Source organism: Mercenaria mercenaria, chromosome 5 (assembly GCF_021730395.1).
Source record: "Mercenaria mercenaria strain notata chromosome 5, MADL_Memer_1, whole genome shotgun sequence".
Taxonomy (NCBI): Eukaryota; Metazoa; Mollusca; class Bivalvia; order Venerida; family Veneridae; genus Mercenaria; species Mercenaria mercenaria.
In genome coordinates, this window is record NC_069365.1 from 44,509,172 (window position 1) to 44,527,915 (window position 18,744).

General features: G+C 33.6%; 1 long non-coding RNA gene across 1 annotated transcript in view; it reads right to left on the bottom strand.

Moving 5' to 3' along the window:
• LOC123558357 (uncharacterized) overlaps window positions 1-18,536 on the bottom strand; it is an 82,645-nt gene extending 64,109 nt beyond the window's left edge. Inside the window, exon 1 of the long non-coding RNA XR_008370980.1 lies at window positions 18,362-18,536. This is a non-coding gene — a long non-coding RNA (uncharacterized LOC123558357). The remainder of the gene's footprint in view (window positions 1-18,361) is intronic.
• Window positions 18,537-18,744: the final 208 nt, after the last annotated feature.

Sequence of the window (18,744 nt, forward strand, 5' to 3'; positions counted from 1 at the left end):
TGATCTATAATATGATGGTTGTTACCCGAAATAAGGTATGTACCTTTAGAATTCTAGGACTCCTGCAATAACCAAGAAAGCTGTAACAAACTGTACATGCTGTATATAAAGCAATATCTAAACCGCATATTGTTTGTTTGTTAAATTCCCTCCTCTTGCCGGAAGGTCTCATTAGGAGACACATTGGCCTTAATATATCCTTCAATGCAAGGCTAGAAATCAATTTGTAATTATAGTTTAAATAGTTGGCGGATTACACCAACCGTCGTTTCGAAGCGGATCCCAGCCGCTTTTAAGCCCATTCGTATAATTTAACCAGAGAAAACATTTTTGATTCCCTAAATCAAGACTATTTCATCGCACTGCATTCATATATATTTAATATTTTGTATTTCCCTACAGTTTTAAGATAAATAGCTTTCAGAAGCACTATGTGCCTTTATAAACAACTTGTCTTTGAGGCTCAAAACTAAACTTATGTTACTAAATGTGTTGTAACATAACCCAAACACTAGAACGTTACTGTGTTTGTGCATCAATACTCATGTCATTGGAATGCAATACATACGCATGTACAAAAAATAAAAATGACTAAATCACAAAGTCATTAAATTAAATCTTACATAAATATCATTTAACTACAAATGAATGTTTTTTTAATTGCTATATTGATTCTCATTAGCAAGTAATTTCTAACAAAACATATTATTATTTGTTCCAGTCTTTAATACCCTCACACGCAGTTTATTAGTGTAGACTTAACAATAAATCAATACATGTGTATAAGCGTAAAACGAAACGATGAACAGCTGTTTCAGTATAAAATTGTTATAATACAGTATGTCCTAGTTTCAGTTGATGAGTTTTACTCTCTATGTATTTCCTTGTTGAGGATGTCCGTGGCTGAAATGTTGCTGACTTAGAATCAGTTGCCTCGCGACGCCGTGGGTTTGAAACCTTTATAAATGTAACAGGAGCCAAAATTATGAGCTCTGAAAGCCCCAGGTTCGATCAATTTTTTAGTTTCGGAATATATTTTGAAGAAAGCAAAACAATCCACAATTCACACTTTCTTTTATTGGTTACCCTTTCTTAATTGTTCATATTTTACAACTCATAACAATTTCTCAATTACAAAACCCAACAAGAGGGTCATGATGACCCCGGATCGCTCACCAGAGTAATATGAGCTACATGTTTCAAATGTCAAACTGATGATTTTTAGATTTTTTTTGGAAGATTTTCTGATGTACAATCAAGTAACCCCTGGGGCGGGGCCAAGTTTACCCGGGGGTCATGAATGGAACAAAGTTTGTAGAAGTCTACTAGGCAATGTAACATATCAAATATCTAAGATCTAGGCCTTCTGGTTTATTTTTAGCAAATTTATGAAGATTTCCCTATATACAATCAAGTAACCCTTGGGGCTGGGTAAATTTGACCCCCGGGGATTCAGATTTAAATTTTTTTGTAGAAGTCTACTAGGAAATGCTACACGTCAAATATCTAAGATCTAGGCCTTCTGGTTTATTTTTAGAATTTTTTTGAAGATTTTCGTATGTAAAATCAAGTGACCCCATGGGGCGGGGGCAATTTGACCCCGGGGGTCATGATTTGAATTTTTTTGTAGAAGTCTACTAGGCAATGCTACACGTCAAATATCTAAGATCTAGGCCTTTTGGTTTATTTTTAGAACTTTTTTGAAGATTTTCCTATGTAAAATCAAGTGACCCCTGGATCGGGGTCAGTTTTGACACCGGGGGTCATGATTTGAACAAATTTTGTAGAGGCCCATTAAGCAATGCTACATGTCAAATATCTAAGCTGTAGGCCTTCTGGTTTATTTTTATAATAATTTGAAGATTTTTCTATGTACAATCAAGTAACCCCATTGGGCGGGGTCAGTTTGATCCCGGAGGTCATGATTTGAACAAATTTTGTAGAAGTCTACTAGGCAATGCTACATGTTAAATATCTAAGATAAGGCATTCTGGTTTATTTTTAAAAACTTTTTGAAGATTTTCCTATGTAAAATCAAGTGACCTCTGGGGCGGGGTCAATTTTGACCCTGGGGGTCATGATTTGAAAAAATTTTGTAGAGGTCCACTAGGCAATGCTACACGTAAAATATCTAAGCTCTAGGCCTTCCGTTTATTTTTAGAAAATTTTTGAAGATTTTCCTATGTAAAATCAAGTGACACCTAGGGCGGGGTCAGTTTTGACCCCGGGTTCATGATTTGAACAAATTTGGTAGAGGTCCACTAGGCAGTGCTTCACACCAAATATCTAAGCTCTAGGTCTTCCGGTTTTTGAGAAAAAGATTTTTAAAGTTTTTCCTTTCTGTTGCCATGGCAACCAGAGTTCTGCATGGAATTCAATTCTTTGAACAATTTTTTAAAGAAGACCATTCAAGGAATATCCCTGTGAAGTTTCATCAAAACTGGCTTGTTGGTTTAGGAGGAGATGTTGTTTAAAGGAAAGTGTGGACGGACGGACGGACGGACGCGGGACGGTGAGCGATCACAATAGCTCACCCTGAGCACTTTGTGCTCTGGTGAGCTAAAAAATAAGCAATTAAAATTTCCTAATATAATATCTGGGGAGAGAGAAAGAGGGAGTGGTTCAGGCAGGTCAGTGAAAGGAGGTAAACACTTTACCTTTCGCTTCGGCGACCAAACACAGAACAAACCCACTGCTATACAAACCTGTCTATTTATTAGCCTAACATTCCCGCCAAAAACAAGGGTCATAGTAAAAGTAATGTAAAAGTTATGAAAGTTCTAGAAACCATGTACACAATCAATATGGTAAATTGAAATATTAAAACTATTGACCAACCCTGCCCTGACGACTGCAGCGAAAAAGCAAGAATCATGAAAAAATTATGAATTAAGCTACAGTCTAATACTGGATAGTTTAAAGGTGCAAACCAATTATTTAAAAGATGGTACAATATGCAAGCAAAACTGCAATAAAAAGACCCTCAAAGCTTGTAAAGTCCCAATAGGTACAAAACATCATTTAAATAAGATTTAGAAACAGTGACCGTCATTATACATGTATATAAAACGGTGTCACTATATGGCATGTACCTTTAAGGAGAAAATATACTGAAAACTGGTTTAAGTAAAAATAGAATGCACAATTGATTTAAGGTTGCTGTATACCAGTTGAAATAAGAGTATACTGACAGGTATGTATTTGAAAATATCATTCCTGCTACATAAGGTATTGAATTCTTCCTTGAGGGGAAGTCATCTAACAGGCTTGCGGAAGTTTGGTGATTCTACCTAGGTGCCCGCTTATGCCTGGAAAACTGCGCGCAGGGTCACCCGGGGTCTTCCTCCTCCATAAAAAGCTGAGAAATTGCCATATGACTTACTCCTACTTAGGTGTGATATATAAAACCAAATGCCAAAGTTTATTTTTGTCAACTCTGGTAGAAAGCTAATTACTGTAAATCTAAATAATGGAATTATAAAGAAGATCCTTAGAAAGCAATCAATCAAATTGTATAGCAGACTCGGTTTGATCAAGCTGCAATGGACTCCATAGTCCCAAAGTACCATAAAATGTACCAACGCTGAATCCAAGAACGAGGAGACACCTAATGGCACTTAAAGACTGTTGTTGTGCTAGTTAATAAAATCTTTAAAAATCCTGTGGAAGTGTAGAGTTGCAAGTCAAGGTTCCAAAACAGATCCTTCTGTTTTAATGTTCGTTTTACAAGATTGTGCTTATGTTGAAAGGGCACTCAGCAGTTTGAGGGAAGACCAAAGAGGTATGGTGCAGAAAAAAATGATCTCTAGAGAGTTCGTGCGCAGAATAAATCTTATATTAAGTTGGTGTGCAGTTTGCGAATTTCATATTCATTCTTCTTTACATAACTCATATCGAACTATGTCATCGTCATTGTGAGCAAACAAAAACATAACAAATGATTGCCTAAAGCTCAGTTTGCAACCCACTGTATCCATTACCACATTTGATGGATAATGTTTAAGGATTGGCAGCATCGGATTTTATTGCAAGCGTAGTACTAAATAGTTCTCATAAGTCGTATTCTCAATTGATTTATTTAAATATATCAGACATAAATCTTCAGTTTCAAATTAATGTTGGTTCTGTTTGTTTCAATTAAAGGCATTTGAAATAGTGTCTAGGGAAATCAAACAAGCACGATACAGACACCTGTGCATAAAATAGATTAGAACCTTGTTATTGACTGCGTTTTGCGTCTTACATTCACACTGTCTTAGACAGAATGCAAATGAAAAATACATAATATTGATATTAAAACGTCCGCAACAATCCTTTAAAATTTACAAAGCAAAATGCTTCGAATACTTTTCAAAAGGGTATCTTACAATCATGAACATTTTGTAGGGTATCTTCTTCACTCACTGTTTACGCATTTCTGAAATTTTGTAAAATTGAAAACATGTTGGTACTTTATAAAACATATAATATCCAACTTAATCTTATAGGGATTTCAGGTCTTACAGGTTAATATGAATATATGGTGATGTCACTTTTATATAAGCATAAATGTCACTAACAGATCTCTTTGAGTTTTACATGTTGACATAATTACCCCACCCAGTTTATTTTCAATGAAAAAACGTATTTAGATCTTCAAAAAAAATTCTGACGTTAAAATTTTCAAAATATTTTGCAGCATTAATGACACACACAAATGCTTCAAAGTGGAAAGAAAAAAGTTGGGGTCACCATGCATCTAAGAGATTTATAAAGAAAAAACTGTTAAAAAGTGATAAATTTTGATATTTTTGTTCTTTTTGTTTTAATTTATATTTTCTAGATAATGTAAAGTGCTATCTTGAAAACCTTTATTCTATTTATAGCTTAACATTATATGTATCAGTCAGAAAAATATCAAAACAGAACCTGATCTACTTTAATAGATATATGAAATTACCTACCCCTACCCCATTCTAAATCTTACGTCAATTTTAGGCAAATGCCAGCCAAAAATAAGGGTGAAATTTTTTTTCGCTAAAAGCATAATATATTTGTTTAAATGGTACATTATTAGCCATATTTTAATTATTTAGCATTAATTTTTGGCAAAACTTTTGTTAGAAAGCAATATTCGAAGAAACATTTTTCAAAATGGCGGATATCCTAAAAAACGCTCGTACATCCTTCAGATTCCGACACATAGTTTTATACTTCCTTCAGGTTTAGGAGGATATCTTCGGAGTATATCTTCAAATTACAGAAATATTTGATAAACGAACAACATCTTAACCAACACACCATTACATGTTCTGTCGTACTGTCCCGTACTGTTGATAACTTCAAGCAGATTTACATATATTTTAAATATTTACCTAATGTCACAACTTTTTTTCTTTTCAAAATATTTTTCCGGATCATAATAAATGTATCAGCACATATCAACAGAGATGCTGATTGAAGGTATTAGATAATTATCAAAAAAGACATAAGTTGATTACAACATTGAGTATAGTGCAACATCGAGCTCTTAAAAGTGTATCTACATGAATTGTTAAAATAATTATTTAGAGTATAAAGTCATATCGACGCAATGATATGTTAGAAAGCGATTTTGTAACTTCTGAACCTTGGTATAATCAATAACCTTCAGCAACCCAGCATGCATGACAGAAGTCTACGTCTCAAGCAAGACTTCGAACCACAGCAGCAAGAAGCAAGTGATTCGATTTGAATTCTTAACCTCTACCACTCGGCTACATGAGCTAATTTTTTCTGTACTGTCATTGTTCACAACTTAATATGTCAAAACTCATAACAGAAACTGCCGGAAAAAAAGATAAAATGAAAAATAATGGTTAGAAAAAGACCTTTTTTTTTACCTTATTGAAGCACGAATTTAACTTCATTCAAAGTTGAAGCTATAGCAAAAAAAATACTTGCAATGGTTTTCTCTCTCTGTTTCTCTCCCGACGTCTCCTAATTCTTCTCCTTAACCATGTTAGCAGTCGTATTCCTTTTATCTATTTATCAAATTAACGCAGAACTTTCATTGACATTGCAAAAGGCATCAGTGTCCGATATCCAGAAATGTGTTACTCACGGAAACCTGAAACCTTATTTCATCACATTTGTCTCTGTTTTCTCTTGGTTACTCTTAGCTAGTAACTTCAATCGCATTGAATAATGTTATATTACGTTTTACCGTACTATTATCCCCATTAAAGTTGTTGTTGGTGCCCTTAGGCGGACTTTTGCAGGGCAGGCATTTACGTCAGTTGTAGTGCCTATGATAATTCCATCTAATGTGTGGGTAATTTTGTGTATTTCTTGCTGTTAACAGATAACGTTTCGTATTTTGCCATATGCTTTAATTCCTGTCTCAGAAATATTAGAGACAGATGCCTTGATAAGTATGTCCTACTGCTCTTATTATATCCCCACAAACGAAGTTTTGGGGTATATAGCAGTGAGCTTGTCGGCCAGTATGTCGGGCGGTCGGTCCGTCTGTTGGTTTTCTTTGTTTCCGGACAACAACTTACGAAAAGCTTGTCATATTTATATAAATACACAGGTGTAACATCATAAAATACAGGTCAGATTCAACTTTGAGGTTAGTAAGTCAAAGGTCAAGGTCACAATGTCCCGGAACAGTTAAACGGTTTCCGGATGGTAACTTGAGAACGCTTAGGCCAAGGATCATAAATTTTGGTACACAGGTGTAACATCATAAAATACAGGTCAAGTTAGACATTGAGTCAGTAAGTAAAGGGTCAAGGTCACAGTGACGCGGAATAGTTAAACGGCTTCCGGATGATAACTTGAAAACGCTTAGGCCTAGGATCATGAAAGTTAATAGGCCACAGTGACCCGGAACAATTAGACCGTTGCCGGACGATAACTTGAGAACGCTTAGGCTTATGATCACGAAACTTGATAGGGAGGCTGATCATGACCAGCAGGTGACCTCTATTGATTTTTAGGGTCGAGTTTGACATTGGTCGTGACAAGGCCGTATGTATTAACTCGCTAAGTTGCAGCATCATTTGTATCTGGCAAAATGTACATAGGAATAACAACAAATTACAAGCGGTGTGTTTTGCAATACAGTAATATTAATATTGCATTTATAAATGCGATATTACATGACAACGTTTAATCAATACAGAAATTGTAATCATCGCTGCATGTATCATTAACGCTTCCTTTTTAATTATGCATTTTCACAGCTGAAGTATGTGCTTTTCATATTTTCTGTTATTACGTAGTACATAATAATATTGAACAAATCAGTAGTACATCTTTCTTTTGACAAATACGGATATTTCTTCATTTCATGTCAAAATTATCAAAATTGCAAAGACATATCAAGTGAACTCTCTTTTATTAACCAGATCTGGCGATTGGTTCAGGTCTGTAGACGGAATAAAACAGATCTCCAAATAATTCTAGCTTTGATGGACAGTAACTTCCAAACATAAGATTTTGAAACAACAATTCCAGATCACGCGAAACACAACATACAGCTTTTGATTGGTACAAATATTGTGATTGTATCTGAGGTTTCAAGGGTCAAGGTCAAGGACAATGAAACGAAAAAAAAAGACAGATGAATGGTTTCTGCTCAAAAATTCAACCTTTCAATGCGATAGAGTAGGTCACATTGGTGGTAATGAGAGATGGGATTGTTTTTGTTCCCGCTAGGGTCAAGGTTACTGGTACTAAAATGAAATAAAAAGATTAACGCTAAAAATAGCGGACTTTTGGTAAAGACTAAAGGTTGAATTATTTTGCATTTAGACATAAATTATTATATATTTTCCCATTACCTTAGTTGCAATATGCTGAGTTCTAACAGTTTGAATATAATTTGGAGCAAAGTTTAGCATTTAGCTTTGAAATGTGTTTCGAAACTAAACTGTTTTACAGAGACAATCTGCAAAATAAGGTTAATCTCAGGATACTTTTACCTTCTAACTGTAGAAGTTCTTATTTTTAACTTGTAGGTTCCAACTTTCGTAACTTTATTACTTCAAACTTCATAACTTCTAACATCCAACTTCAACTTCCTCTAAAGTTAACTTCCAATTTTATTTTTAACTTACAATTTTATTTCTTTTAAGTTCCAACCACATTACTTTTGACACCAAACTTTGTTATTTCTAGCTTCTAACCTCAAAGCTCCTTACTTTTATTTTCCTATTCTATTACCTCTAGCTTCTCACTTCATTACTTCTAACTTGTAACTGTCAAATTCATTATTTCTAACTTCATTTCTTTAAACTTGCAACTTTTCCACTTCAAAATTCCAGTTTTATTTCTTCTAACTTCTATATTCTATCTTCTTTACTTCTAACTTCGAAATTTTTTCGTTTTTTATTTCCACCTTCATTACTTTTTACTTCCAACTAAGTTGTTTCTCGTATGTAACAAAGAATTAAGTCATGAAGTTAGAAGTTTGGAAGTTAGTAGTCATAAAGTCATGAAGTAAGAAGTAATTAAATAAGAAGTCATAAGTACTGAAGTTGGAAGTCCTCTAGGGCTTTCGTAGGATACTTAACGCGCAAGTGTAACATTGAATGAAGAATATACGCAATGTCACGTTGAAATTTAAGGAGAGCATCATTCATTAATCTATCCATTTCATTTTAATTTCTTCAAATCAATAAGCAGACTCCTTTGTATAGTTATCTTTCCTGTCACTATGAACACGTCAACGGATCTCGATAAAGGACCCGCGACATTGAGGAAGCACTCAGTTCCAGGCCTACATTAAAGTTTATTACATTAAAACTCATGGGCTCATGAGATCTTAATATTCTTCAATGCCGAAATATTTTAGATAAGATGTAAAGGTTTTGCAAGTTAACATAATTTGACTTAACGGAAAATTTATCGAAGATAATATACATATCTACTGAAATTCTTAATGACTATATCTAAATTTATTGTTACACTAACAAAGTCAAATATGAGATTGAAAATATCACATAAGTAAAATGGATAAATAGAGACAAATTGATAAGGCTCCTTTTCATTGGAATTTACTATATAAACATGTATGGTCTTGTAAAACTACATTACACCAAAAAACAACAAGGAAGTTCTGTCAAATTGTTTCTAAAATTATTTTGCTTTGATTACACGAAAAAGACATTGATCCGAAGGTGTTAAAGTCAGCAATATATTAAGCGTCCCTCCACTCTAGGAATAAACATTACTCATAAAAAATCTGCACAGACATTACGGAGAGAGAAAATTGAGCTAAATCAATTAGATTACGAGGAGTAATCAGACGACGAAAAAGAAACATTAACCAATACCCATTTTGCGACAAAATCAGTTTCAAGATTTCCGTTCATGTCACATTTCTATAGACATAGAAAAGTAAAATTCGTGAGTGGGAGTACAAATGTCGCATTGAATACCTTTAACACTTTTAAGAAAATATTACAAAGAAATATGATCGAAAGAGAAAAATGTTATGGAATATGGCGAATATTGTTCTTGTTCTAGCATTGTGCACGGATCCATTGTTCATTGACACATGTAATATAATTACATTTTAGAGATTTCTCATGTTTTATCACCAGATGATGGTAAATGAACAGGAGAGAAATATCCATCAATATTTTGCACTAACTAATAAAGCGTGATATAATGTTTTAAACAAAATTCAATACGTATTTTACATGTTTCAAAATAATTGTTAGAGCATTATTTTGCAGCACCGTTTTAAAAGTTTGTACAAATAGAAGCTATTAATAAATGATACGTCGATAGGAACGTAAAATATTTCTAATGCTAAAGATCAGTAAAATTGAAACGGCACATTAAATTATCATTTTTCTTTATTTTACGTGCAGGAATATTAGGTCTTGCTGAAGTTGTCATGGTAAGGCTTATCACGTATTAGTTGGTTAGAATTGCACAAGGGGAGTTCACAGTCGTTCTAAGTGACATGCAAAGAAGCAGTAAGTAATTTCAACCAACGTCAGCAAATTATGAATAGATCAATTATTGCATTACAAAATTATATGCAAACTGTCTTGTTCTACCTATGCGTCAAAGAAACGTCAATAAAGAACAACTATGTGCGTCTTTTTTACAACATGCAGACGGTTTTATGATCAAAAATTTAAGTCTGCTATCCTGCTTCAAAATGTTATCAATCCTCGTTATGTATGTGCTAATTATTTGTCTGAGTCCAAGCACTTGGTGACTGGTTAGTGGTTCAGGATTTCCACCGTCACTTCGTCTAATGAGGTACTAGTACTTTTGTTTTTTTATCAATAACAGCTTCATCTGCGGCACAGCTCAATTGTCTAGTTAATTCAAAATAATGAGGGGTCACATAAATCATGTTTTGACTCATGCCATTTTGTATGAACATGTATTGTAATAATTGATCTCATTCGTTATCAAATAATTGTCATTCTTACATGATGCGCATCAATTGCTATATAAACATATTTAGCAAGCAGCGTAAACATGAATCTTCTTTACATTTCACCTTACGGTCGTAACATAAAATATTTGACCCTGCTTTCATTATATGCCGTATATATTCTCATTACTATCAGTTCTAAATGATAGTACTATAAATTACATAAGGTTTTGTTTCAAAGCCTGTCTACTCATTTTCAATACCCATTAATACCCAGAACAGAGATTTTATGTTCATATGTTTAACAGTTTAAATGTTCTGCAAAAACAATGAGCTTTGTCAAAATGATTGCAAAGCCATTTATGGCTAAGTACATACTTTGTAATTATTACCATTTAATGCGACATCTTCTAGAATTATGCTGTATTGTAAGAAAAACTGTCAATTTCAAATTACAGAGAAGCGAGTTTTCCTTCTGAGGTATTTTAAAACCACCACCTGGCGAAAGAGTAATATTACGTGTATAAGCGACGATATGTTGATAAACGTTTAATGAAAAGGCTTACATAGTGAAAAATGTTTCATCTAACTTTCTTAACAATAATTCATGAAGTATTGATCTGAAACACGATATAGTCTAAACTATTATTAACTGAAGTATTTTACTTTGATTCCTGGAAAAATAGACATTGACAAATGTTGCTAATCTTACGCTTTCAGAGTCAGCTATTTGAACAATATCTCACCTCTCTAGGAATAAACAATATTCTTAAACAACCTAAACAGACATCACCGAGGGGAAAATTGACTTCGAAAAAGAGGCACTAATCAATAATGCGCGTTGAGACATTTAATCAAAGGTATTTGGAACTTCCTAGTCCTTTACCTCACGAAGGCATATTTCATAATAATGCAATACAGTATCTGAAAAAATGTTTCATTAATTGTTATATGTAACTCCTCTAAATGCAGTGAAGACGTACCTCTTGTTGACCACTTTAATTATTGTCTGTATTCGTAAACATCAGGAATTCATATTTAAAAATAAAATTATGCATTATTCCTACGGTAACTGGAAGGGTCATCTACATTTGTCCTTTTAAAAGTTCAATAAACATGTAAATATTTTGACGTTAAAGCAGCCGCCATTTAAGATTTAGCAGAACGCTTGCCGGCATATCTCCGTATATGCTTTGGGCGTGCATAGCCAATGCTTACAAATCGAAACGGCTTACCGAATATTGTTAAAGTATGTTAGTAAGCAGAACTGATGTCCATGTACGTATAAAAGAATCGTTCAATGGAAGTAGGTGCGGTTTGAAATATTTGGCTCGACGGTACTGTAAAGGCGGTCACGAGACTCTGCCGAGTTACCGAAAACAAAAATTAACTGAGATATTTCCATCTGCACCTTCTACTAGTGACCACTAGACCACGCTTATACCTAACAATACAGCTACAATTTTAGTCACATTCGTATACTGTAACCAGATAAAATATTTGTGATATTCTGAATCAAGACTTCTTAATCACCTTGCATTCATTACCACAAAATGTTACAGTTTTAAGGTAAACAGTTTTCAGCAGCACCCTAAACACAGCATTAACTGCCTTTAAAAAATCTCTATGGGGCTCAGAACATGATTTATTTTTACATAAATATTTCGTAACATAACACAAACACTAAATCATTACTTTGTGCATCAATACTCATCTCATTTGAATGAGTACATACTCTTCAAAATTACTACTTTGTTTCTTTTAAGTATGTTGATCTTACCGACACATCATTTGACTACACATGAATGTGTTTTCAATTGCTGTATTGATGTTAATTAGCAAGTAATTTCTAACAAAACATATAATCATTTGTTCCAGTCTTCAAAATCCTCACACGCAGTAAATGTAGTATTAACAATAAATCAATACATGTTTATAAGCGTGAAACAAAATGATAAACAGCTGTTTCAGTACAAAAGTGTTATAATACAGTATATCGCTGTTTCAGTTTATGAGTTTTGCTCTCTGTGTATTCCCTTGTTAGGAATCTCCGTGGCCGGAAGGTTGCTGACTTAGTATCAGTTGCCTCACGACGCTGTGGCTTCGAAACCTTCTTTAAGATTCTTCAAGCAAATTATATTGCGGACTGAGTCTGATCAAGCTGCAATGGACACCATAATTCCAAAGTACCATGAAATATACCAACACAGAATCCAAGTACGAGGAGACTCCTAATGGCACTCAAAGACTGTTGTTGTGCTAGTCAATAAAATCTTTAAAAATCCAGTGGAAGCGTAGAATTGCCAGTCAAGGTTCCAAAACAGTTCCTTCTGTTTTTTTAAGTTCCCTTTTTTCCCAGATCAGCACATATCAACAGAGATGCAGATTGAAGGTATTAGATTATTTTATTATTATACCTCAAATAAATGTCCGATGCAAATTTCCCATTAGTTTAACTTGAATAATATTTCATATTCCCCCGGTATTTTTATAACTCATGCGCAAAATAAATTTCTGTGCAGGTGATATGATCCATAATTTCATACCATATGCGCAACAGCGCTATTTTGTTTTTCTGCGCATGTGATATTAGTTTTTCATATCTCCCGTTGAGAGATTGATACTTTCGCATTGATTTAAAGACTTGAGTCGCTAAATTTTCAGACGATGTGCTTATATAATTATACTTTAGGATTTAATTAACCTTTTCCGGTGCTCTTGCATGTGCGTACCCGGCCGAATTTTCTAGTTTTATGACTTGTTGTACGTGCCAAAAACAATTTTTCATCCAATATTGAATCGAAACTATTACCATAAGATTGGGAATGATCTAAAAAATGAGTGTTCACACTGATATGTTTCCTTTAGAAAAAAGAAAGTTATCGCCGTTTCTCGAATGTTACTGATTGATGCAATATTGAAATATTAGAATGAATATAAGGGTCAGCCATATGTAAACGTCTCGACTAAATATATCAAAAAAGTCTTATTACACAGCAAGTCGCAACAAATTCTAAGTGCTAACAAGTAAAGACTCTTTAATTCTGTCTTCATTATTTGGTTAGTAATTACTTTTTAATGTTTAATAAATCATTATGTTGATTTTCCAGTAAATGTTTTGACCCTTATAATCTTTCGGTATAATAAAATAAATATTGCATTCCTGAGAGGCGCCTCGGCCGATATTCATGTATCTCGCGGTAAACATCTCAGGAATGCAATTTTATATAATATGATATTTCTTTAAAATAGTTTCCAAAATGACATATATGATTACAGCATTGGGTATAGTGCAACATCTAGCTCCTGAAAGTGTTTCTACATGTCATTGAACCGTTAGAATATTTTGTGGAGTAAAACGTCACATCCATGCAATTATATGCCACAAAGCGATTTTATAACTTTTTAGACAGAGGCCGACCTTAGGTGCCACTCCAAACATTACTGAGGCCATGGGCAGGCACCTTGGTATAACCAATAACCTTCAGCAACCCAGCATGCATGAATTAAGTCTACATCTCATGCAAGGTTTCGAACCACAGCAGTTAGAAGCAAGTGATTTGATTTGAACTCTCAACCTCTCGGCTGCTTGGGTACTATTAAAGCATGTTCAGTGTTCCCAGTCACGTGATCGCGCTACGTCATTTTGAGCTCGAAAGTGAAAGTGGAAAGGTAAGCAAAAATTATAAATCAGGGCGTAAGCTTTTTATTCAAATATTGTGTTAACATCATGCACATGATTCGAAACCTATTTGAAAGTGCTACCCCCGGGACTACGATTTCCCTACCAAACCCTTCTCGTTTTAACGCTATTCTTGTTCAATTGACTTGCAGTGAGAGCACCTCAGAGCGCACAATATCGAAAGTGGTTGAACAGGAATAGCCTTTAAACGAAAAGGTTTTGGCTGGGAAATTGTAGTACCGCGGGTAGCACTTTCAAATAGGTTTCGAATCATGTGCATGATATTAAGACAATATATTGAATAAAAAAACTTACGCCCTGATTTATAATTTTTGTTTACCTTTCCACTTTCACTTTCGAACTTGTAGCGGGAACAAAATGACGTAGCGCGATCACGTGATAGGGCACATTGATGTTATAAATGTATGAATCGAAATACAAAATTATCTCTGTACTGTCATTGTTAACAACTTAATATGTCAAAACTCATAACAGAAACTGCCAGAAAAAGATAAATGAAAAATAATGGTTATAAAAAAAGACCTTTTTACCTTATGGAAGCACGAGATTAACTTCATTCACAAAGTTAAAGCTATAGCCAAATAATACTTGCAAAGACTTTCTCTCTCCCTCTGTTTCTCTCCCGACGTCCCCTAATTCCCCTCCTCAACAGTCGTATTCCTTTATTTATTTATCAAATTAACACAGAACTTCCTCACTGACATTGTTAAAGGCACCAGTGTCCGATGTGTTACTCACGGAAACCTGACACACTATTTCATTACAAAACGCTATTGATTTTGTCTCTCTTGTCTTTTGGTTACTCTTAGCTAGTAACTTTACTTGAATGTGAATATTGCTATATCACGTTTTACAATACTATTAACCCCATTTTAGTTGTTGATGACGTTTATTAATTCGTTTTTACGAGTCCCAAGTGCTCTTTGGCGGACTTTTGCAGGGCCGGACAGATAGAAGCAGAAGTACCTAATTTTACGTCAGTTGTATTGCATATGATAACTCCTTTTAATTTGTGGGCAATTCTGTGTATTTCTTGTTGTCAATAGATCACGTATTGTATTTTGCCGTATGTCTTAAATCCTGTCTCAGAATTATTAGAGATAATATCCTTAATAATTATGTGCTATATGTAAAACTGACGTGCCAACTGTAATTGCGAAATCTCAGGATAAACACGTTTCATTTTATATTCTGCTACTTATTAACTCATTTAATTTGTATCTGGTAAAATTTACATAGGAATAACAACAAATTTGTTACAAGCGGTGTGTTTTGCAATACAGTTATACTAATAATGCATTTGTAAATGAGATATCACATGACAACGTAAAATCAATATATAGAAGTTGTAATTATCCCTGCATGTTTCGTTAACGCTTCCGTTTCACAGCTGAAGTATGTGTTGTTGTTGTTTTTGTTTCATATTTTCTGCTGACATGAATTATGTAGTATATAATAATATTGAACAGATCAATAGCACATTTTTCTTTTGAAAAACACGGGTCTTTTTTAACTTCATGTCAAACATTTTCAAAATTACAAAGACACATCCAGTGTTCTCTCTTTTATTAACCAGATGTTCAAAGAAACTGGTTATTGGTTTGGGCCGGTGGACGGAATAGAACAGATAGTTTCCGCTAAATAATTTTAATTAAGATTGATCTATTGCCACAAAAAAATTCCTTGTACAATATTTTTTATAAACCAGAGATCTTGAAGCCAAATTCTTGATCACGCAAAACACTACATACAGTTTTTATAGAGAAAAATGTTGGGATTGTACCTGAAGTTACTAGAGTCAAAGTCAATGTCACTGTAACGAAACAAAAAACAACAGACAAATGGTTTCCGCTCAATAACTCTATTTTGGAATAAGATTGAGTAGTGAAACTTAGTGTGTAGGTTACGTTGGTGGTTATAACAGATGGGATTGTTTTTTGTACTCACTTGGGTCAATGTTACTGTTCCTAAAATGAATAACAGATTTCCGCTTTATTGCTTCAGTTAGGGATTAAATATAATTGTGAAACTTGATGCGTATGGCACTTTTATTGAGAGAAAGGTTTTAGATTCTACTTACTAATAGGGTTATTGCGGTTAATGTCACTAATGTCACTGTAACTAGAAATAGTAAGGTAAAACGTTTCCGCGCAATGTAATTAGTAAGGAGTGAGATAATTGATATGCACAATGTGAAAATTTACTGTATTGCAACGGGCTAAGTATTTGGATTTTTGTACCTTGCATTGTTTTTTCCTTAAATCTGCATAGTTTTAATAATTGTATGGCGCTTTCCAGACAAGTAATTTTGTAATTTGTCTTATTGTTGAAACGAGCCTTATTAAAATAATGTTCGTGTAAACTTCTTTCGTATAAATAAATTGCATAAACAAGATGACTAACTAATACTCTACATATTAAATAATTGCTTTTTTAACATCGCTCAAGTTATTTCTGACTTTACAAATTGCTTCGCCAGAAGAAGCATTGGCCTGGAACTATTTGAAAACCCTACTAAATCAATTAAGATTATTTCGTATATCCTATTTTAAACTATATTAATAGTTGCTCTCTTTCTCAATCAGATTATAATACTAAACGACGTGTCTGTATTATCACTGAACGGTCTAGAGTGACAGCTTAAGTCGAACGATGCAAAGATTTTGTATTACGACAGAAATCCTAGTTGGCATGGAAATTTCAGAATTTCGTCGTATATTTTTGTTAATGTGATTATCTTATTTTATCGTTGTAAATACAGTTAGATATGATTTTAAGTAAAACAGTGTTTTAAATAAAATCTGTAAAAAGATCCTCTGGAAACATAGAATGTAACCAAAAAGGAATAACAGCAGGTTCGGTTTGATTGAGTCTGTTCATGAAAGGTAATGTCTCACGCCCACTAGCACCGGCTTAAGCGGAATTCTATTACACATCTATTGAATGGACTCCATGATCCCATAGGACAAGAAATGAAAACAACACTGAATCCACTGAAAACACTCAAACTTTTACAAGACAAATAATAGCAAATGGTCAGGTTAAACAATTCATAACAGGTAAAGGAATTTTGCTTTACTTGATGTATATTGCACAGCTTATAACTTCCTCAAAAAGGCATGGGTATGTAAAATGTTACATTTTTTTAACATTTTGTGTGTACACAACATTTTCTCGATTTTGAAGCAGAGCGCACAAAAATGGAAAAGAAGCCAAACAACAAAATTAATATAATCTGTAGTAGAAAGATATAGTAGATGGATTGCTTCAAATATCCATGAACAAGTACATTTCACTTACTTATATGAAATATATATAATAATAGGGATGGGGTAAAAAGGAGAAAGATAGAAGGGAAAGTAAAAATGCAGAGGATAAATGAAGGTGAAGGGAAGAAACACCATCGGCAAACAAGACAGCTTACATAACATATAAAATAAGTTAATGGTTACAGCATATTGCTAAGAATGAATGAAAATGCAGTATTGATTACCGACAAGATGTTGATCTATAATTATTCTGGCTTTAAAGCAGTGGTGCGTCTATTCTTATATAACAGTGCTGTAACTATTGTTGGTTTCAAGTGATGCTTTAACAAGAGAGTAAATGTTAGTTGTTCCATTTCGAAACGTACATGCATAAATACCTTATAAATCCTAAAACATGGCTACAAAGAAATGAACGCTTAACAACATAAAAGTCATTTTATTTAGCTTTATACTTATTAGAACAACATTAACGCATACGTGTTGCCTTTTAAAGCATTGCAGCACTCCTCGGTGCACGTTGGTGCCCTCACCCTCGGAATTTTGCAAATGATATATCAGCGTTCTCATTACATTATAAAGAGACAATTTTAACTGGGTTGTGGATGCAGGAATTATCAGTTTACGTCCATACAGCTTATTGTTTCAAACATTCTAAAACACAATTGTACTTTGATATATGATCGTAACAAAAATCTTTTTTTTTTAAACACTTACGTAACTCACTTTTGTATCAACCATAACAGATTATATATTAATTATAGTAAGTTTTAAATCTATTCAATATTTCTTAATGTTATAATTCTGCTTTAGCAGGTGCTGAAGAATGGTATATTTCATTACCTCTCTGAAGAAACTTAGCCAAACAAAGTCTGATTTTGAAATTGTTTCATTGCAGTCTATACTTCCAGAGGATATTTTGACTTATCTATTATTTATATGGAATATGACTTAATATAAGCACACAGTGCTTTACGGTTAAAGAAACAATATACATAAAATGAAATAAATACAAAATACACCTACCTGATGCTTCTTAGGGAGCATGTAACTGTCATACATCCGTAAAATCTAAATGTCTGAATATTGTCTGCATATTGTCTGAATCACTTATTTTTATACCAGCAATATGAATGCAGTCACACGCAAGATTGTATTTCCATTTACAACATCTGCACGACAACACATGTTTAAGTAGCAAGTTGAAGCAGTAATAGAAAAAATAGTATCGATATTTATATCAAGTGCAGAAGATGGTGAGCTGTACTATGGGGATCTTGAAAAGTTTATTGAATCAATATAGCTGTGATATTATAGGAGTTAATGGGCAAAGAGAGACGAAGTTCAATATAACAACACTTATTTACATGATTCTTAACAGGTATTAATTTACTGATTATCTATGATTT